The sequence below is a fragment of the Cetorhinus maximus genome, chromosome 21 (assembly GCF_964194155.1).
Source record: "Cetorhinus maximus chromosome 21, sCetMax3.hap1.1, whole genome shotgun sequence".
NCBI lineage: Eukaryota > Metazoa > Chordata > Chondrichthyes > Lamniformes > Cetorhinidae > Cetorhinus > Cetorhinus maximus.
This window is the reverse complement of record NC_135899.1, coordinates 86,573,871-86,579,870: the sequence shown is the minus strand read 5'-3', so window position 1 is coordinate 86,579,870 and position 6,000 is coordinate 86,573,871. Positions and strand designations below refer to the sequence as shown.

General features: G+C 44.0%; 1 protein-coding gene across 10 annotated transcripts in view; it reads left to right on the top strand.

Moving 5' to 3' along the window:
- The first annotated feature begins 505 nt into the window (after positions 1 to 505).
- LOC144696101 (protein 4.1-like) overlaps positions 506 to 6,000 on the top strand; it is a 189,015-nt gene continuing 183,520 nt past the window's right edge. For 9 of the 10 annotated variants that reach the window (XM_078567377.1, XM_078567376.1, XM_078567374.1 and 6 more), the window contains exon 1: positions 511 to 605. The gene's annotated coding sequence lies outside the window, so the exon portion shown is untranslated. Of the gene's footprint in view, positions 606 to 6,000 lie in introns of all 10 variants that reach the window. The other variant, XM_078567378.1, reaches the window with a different exon arrangement.

Genomic DNA, 6,000 nt, shown 5'->3' with positions numbered 1-6,000 from the left:
TTGTTTTGGAACACAGAACAACCTGTACGACTGTACATATATGTAGTTGCAGTTTGTGTGGTTGAGTTGGAAGGGGTGGTATATGGAAAGAAGCAGGTTGGCAAAAGCAGGTATCACGTTACACAACTCAGATCAGCAGAGTCCAAAGGTTTGAAACGAAGCTGCATTGCACCGTATAATATGCAATGAAGTTGTTCTTTCTCTCTTCTCTCCCTCCAACACAAAATCATGGCATTGCAATGCTGAAGAGCCACCCCCCCCCCCCCCCCCCCCCCCCACACTTTGCTGTCACTCAACCTGATCAGTGACAGTCCAAATGGGGGCGGGGTCACTGATGGGGGAGGGGGAGGGGAGTGAAGGGGGCGTTCCCCCTGTGGGTTTGAGTGATCCGGGAGGGACCAATAGCGATGGGAATGCTTTAGTGTCAATCAGCGCAGCTGGCCAATGGGCAGCGGGGGAGGCGGGCGCTATGTGGCGCTCGGGGTCGGTTGCGAAGAGGCTGTTTAGGCCGGGAGAGCCAGTGCGGGAGAGGAGGAGAAGAGGGTTTTTTTGGGAGAGGGTGGGGGGGGAAAAAAAAAATTAGTGCAGCATCCGACCAATTTCAGGTAGGACTTTTCCTCACACCCGCTGGCGTCTTAGAGGCGTTCGGGAGTGTTGTCACGGCGATTTAATAATAAAATCCCCAGGTTTGAGGTGGGTAACCCAGAGGCCGGCGCTGGTTGCTAGGGCATGTTTTCCCTGCTTACCTGCACCGGCCCAGGTGTGTGGAGGTGGGGGAGGGGAGAGATGCCTCTTAATCCCACTTTATATATATATATATATATGTACACATTCGACCTCCGACTTTTAATAGGAGCTTTTGGATCTTGTGTCTGAGATGGAGAGAGAGAGAGAGGGGGGAATGAGTTGAGGAAAGGGCAGGAGCAGCAGCAGCACTGCGGAATTTGTGCACCTCAGTCCCCCTCCTTCAGGCAAAAGGAGGGAGATTCCAGGCATAATTCTAGGGGGGGGGGGGACACCACTTTCCCTCTGATAGTTAGAAATTCTACATTTGTAATTTCCCCCACCAAGAAGTTTCTATTTTAAAAAAAAGTATTTATAAACCGGACAATTGCTGCAGTGCCCAGTTGGAAAATTTGACAAACCGGACAGGATAAACTGGCAGGATTAGGTAGAGCGATTTGAGTTGAACGATTCCCGTCTCCTTTCGTAATATAACATGAATTTTTTTTTGCAAATATCTAACCCGATCCTTATTGTGATGCTGACGTGTTTGCCATGTTTCGGGGTTTTTTTTGCTGTAGTAGTTACCTCAAGAAACGAAAACACAATTCTGTAGGGGTGATTCTTTATTTTTTTTTTAGAAAAACGGCTGCTTCGTGTAGTTTTTCTTGTAACTTGCATTAAACTCCGAACGCAAGCTCAGATGTTTACATATAACTTGTTTCTGGGAAAGCAGCTATTAAACAACTGTAAGGTTGAAAGCGTTGTTCAAACGTACAGAATTGATATTTTATTCTTGTTGAACGAGTTAGCGTTAGATTCTTCTTGCACCAGCTAAATAAAGATATTTATGACCAGGGCAGTTTTTAATAGCATTAGCGGAGTTCTAATACGCTGCCGTCTGCTGTTCGTAGATAACTGGCTGTATTGATTTTGTAGTTTTATGCCTTGAATCTTCTCAATACGTTCTGTTTATTGGATATTTTTCGTTGAAACTGTTGAATTTTTTGTTCAGTTACTGAAAGCACACGATAATTTTATACAAATTAATACCAACACTATTTCAATGATGTTTCCGAGGCTTTTATCAAATGGCTTGCAGTGATCAAGTCATATTGGGCATTCGTTGAACAAGTTTTTGGGAAAACCATTTGTTTTAATCACAACCAGATGACAAAATGACCTAACTCCTACCAGTGAACCATCACTCTGTTTACCTATGACATCATGATAACCACAACATTTGCCTGTTCTATCTCCATAAATTGAAGCAAGATTGACCAATTACTTTTATTCATGAGAATAATACATCCTGTAATATGTATGGTTGGAATGCTCACTGTTATTAATTCAAACCAGCAGTGACTCTTTTCAAGGCAGTTTCCCTCACTGTTTTCAGTACTTGATGTGTCCTTTCAGAACTGAGTTAGGAAAAAGGTGCATGAAGTTCACAGTATGGTAGTATCTTCACAGTGCAGAAGGAGGCAATTCGGCCCATCGAGTCTGCACTGGTTCTCTGAAAGAGCATTCCACCTAGTCCCACTCCCCTGCCTTAACTCTGTAACCTTGCACATTCTCTTTTTTCAGGTAGCAATCCAATTCCCTTTTGAATAACTCGATCGAACCTGCCTCCACCACCCTTTCAGAAAGTTCGTTCCAGAGTTCAACCACCCTCTGGGTGAAAAAAAATTTCCTCACATCACATTTACCCCTTTTGCCAATTATTTTGAATCTGTGCCCTCTAGTTCTTGATGTTCTCTTGACTGGGAACATTTTTTCACTATTTACCCTGTCCATACCCCTCAGGATCTTGAACGCCTCTATCAAGTCTTCTCTCAACCTTCTTTTCTGCAAGGAAAACAGTACCTACCTCTCCAATCTATCCTCATAGCTATTGTTCTTCACCCTGGGAATCATTCTTGTGAATCTCCTTTGTACTCTCTCCAATGCCTTCACATCCTTCCTCAAGTATGGTGCCCACAGCTGGAGACAGGGAACACAGAGGTCCAAATAGTGTCTTATACAAGTTCAACATCACCTCCTTACTCTTGTACTCAATGCCTCTATCAATAAAGCCTAAGATACTATATGCTTTATTAACTGCTCTCTCAACATGCCCTACCATCTTCAATGACCTATGTATATACACCAAGGTCCCTGTGTTCCTGCACCTCCTTCAGAGGCTCTCCGTTTATTTTATACTGTCTCACTATATCTTTCCTACCAAAACAAATCACCTCACACATCTCTGCATTGAACTTCATCTGCCACTTGTCTGCCCAATCCACCAACATGTCTATGTCCTTTTGAAGTTCAAGACTATCCCCACCACAGTTGACAACATTTCCAATCTCAATATCATCTGCAAATTTTGAAATCATACCTGCACACCGTAGTCTAGGTCATTAATATACATCAAGAAGAGCAAGGGTCCCAACGCAGACCCCTGAGGAACTGCACTACAAACTTTTCTCCAATCTGAAAAACAACCATTTATCAATACTCTGTTTCCTGTCACTCAACCAAGTGCCTGCTTTCCCATTTATTCCATGATCTAGAATTTTGCACACAAGTCTGTTGTGTGGCACTTTATCAAATGCCTTTGAAAATCCATACACACCACATCAACAGCATTTCCTTTATCAACTTTCTCTGTTACCTCCTCAAAAAACTCCAGCAAGTTAGTTAAACATGATTTTCCCTTGATGAATCCATGCTGGCTTTCCTTAATTATCCTGCACTTGTCTAAGTGATTATTGATTTTATCCCGTACTATAGTTTCCAGAGGTTTCCCTAACACTGAGGTCAAACTGACTGGCTTGTAGTTGCTAGCTTTATCCTTACACCCTTGTTCAAAAAGGGGTGTAATATTTGCAGTTCTCCAATCCTCTGGCACCACCCCTGTGTCTATGGAAGACTGGAAGATTATCACTAGTGCCTCTGCAATTTCCACTCTCACTTCCCTCACTACCCTTGGATGCACCTCATCCAGTCCTGGTACCTTATCTGTTTTAAGTAAAAATAGCCCTTCCAACATCTCCTTCCTCTCGATTGTAAGTTCTTCTACTGTACCAGTTACCTCCTCTCTTATCTCGGCCTGGGTAGCAAGTTCTTCCTTTGTAAGGATAGATGCAAAGTACTCGTTCAACATCTCCATTATTTCTCCAGCCTCCACATGCAAGTCTCCTTTTTTGCTCCTAATAGGCCCTACCCTTTCTTTTACTGCCCTTTTATTATTTACATGCTTATAGAAGACCTTGAGATTCCCTTTTGGGTTCGCTGCCAGCCTCTTTTCCTGCTCTCGCCTGGCTTTTCTTATTAGTTTCTGCACTTCCCCTCTGGTCCTTCTATTTTCAGCCTGATTCTCCATTGTATTTTCTACCTGATGTCTGTCGTATGCGCACTTCTTCCTTTTCGTCTTTACCTCTATCTCTCTTGACATCAGGGTGCTCTGGATTTATTTGCCCTACCTTTCCCCTTCAAGGGACTATACCTTGACATTGCCTGCAATACTTTTTCTTTGAAGGTGGCCCATTGATCAGCCACTGTCTTTTCTGCCAACATTTGATTCCAACTCACTTAACTCAGATGCGTTCTCATCCCAACGAAGCTGGCTTTCCCCCAGTTAAGTATCCCTGCTCTGGATTGTTCTCTATCCTTCTTCATGATTAACCTAAACTTATGATACAATGGTCACTGTCCCCAGAGGTTCTCCCACTTTGATCCACTTGGGCCAACTCATTCCCCAGAACCAGGTCCAAAAGTGCAAGTCCTCTCATTGGACTGGAAACATACTGCTGCAGAAAATTATCTTGAACACGTTCCAGGAACTCTCGCCCTTCTTGTCCTATTCTTATCCCAGTCTATATTTGGATAGTTGAAGTCTCCCATTATGATTATAACTCTTGCACCTCTCCATAATTTCTTTGCAAATATGTTTCTCCACATCCCTTCCACAAATTGATGGTCTATATAACACACCAATCAATGATATTGCACCTTTTTCATTCCTCACCTCCAGCCAGAGAGATTCTGCCCTTGACCCCTCTGGAACTTCCTCTCTCTCCTGTACTGTAATGCCATCTTTAACCAATATTACCACTCCCCGACACCCTTCCGCCAGCTTTTCATCCTTTCCTGTCTCTCCTAGACACCTTGTATCCAGGAATATTTAACGCCCATGTGGCACTGGGAGTAAGCCTGAGATTACTGCTCTTGAGGTCCTGTTTTTAATTCCTTCCTAACTTCATAAAATCTGCTTTCAGGACCTCATCCCTTTTCCTAACTGTGTCATTGGTCCCAATGTGGATCATGACCTCTGGCTGTTCACCCTGCCCCAAAAGAATGTTCTGCAGCCACTGAGTGACATCCTTGACCCTGGCACCGGGGAGGCAACACACCATCCTGGAGTAACGTCTACAGCCGCAGAAATGCCTGTCAACTCCACAAACTATGGAATCCCCTACTGCTATAGCACTTCCACTCTTCCTGCTCTCCTCCTGTGCAGCTAATCCACCTGCGGTGCTACAGACTTGGCTCTTGTTACAGCCCTCTGAGGAACCATCTCACTCACCAGTATCCAAAATGAAAAGGCAGTTAGAGAAGGAGATAGCCTCAGGGGATTCCTGCATTACCTGCCTGTTTCTCTTAGATACTCTGGCAGTCACCCATTCCCTCTCTGCCTGGGTACTTCTTAGCTGCAGTGTGACCACCTCTCTAAACATGCTATCCACCTAATCCTCAACCTTGTGGGTGCACTACAGTGACTCCAGTCACCATTCGAGCTCCACAACTTGGAGCTCAAGTTTCTGCAGCTGGTGACACTTCCTGCAGATGTAGTCATCGAGGACACTTTGTGCCTGCATGACTTCCCACATCCTGCAAGGTGCACAGTCCACATGGTGGAGCTGCACTGACATACCTTATACTTTATATAAATGTTTACTACAGTATTTAATTTATTTTAATTATTAACTAAAATTATATAGAAACACTCCATTTCAAGTAAGATTCTTGCTTATGAAAATATGTAAAAGCAGAAGCATAAACATCAGCATTCCTGCGCTCCAGGAATTCACCAAGGCTCCTTTGATAGCACCTTCCAAACCCACAACCACTACCACCTAGAAGGACAAGGGCAGCAGATAGATGGGAATGCCACCATTTGGAAGTCCCCCTCCAAGTCACTCACCATCCTGACATGGAAATATATCACCGTTCCTTCACTGTTGCTGGGTCAAAATCCTGAAACTCCCTTCCTAACAGCATTGTGGGTGT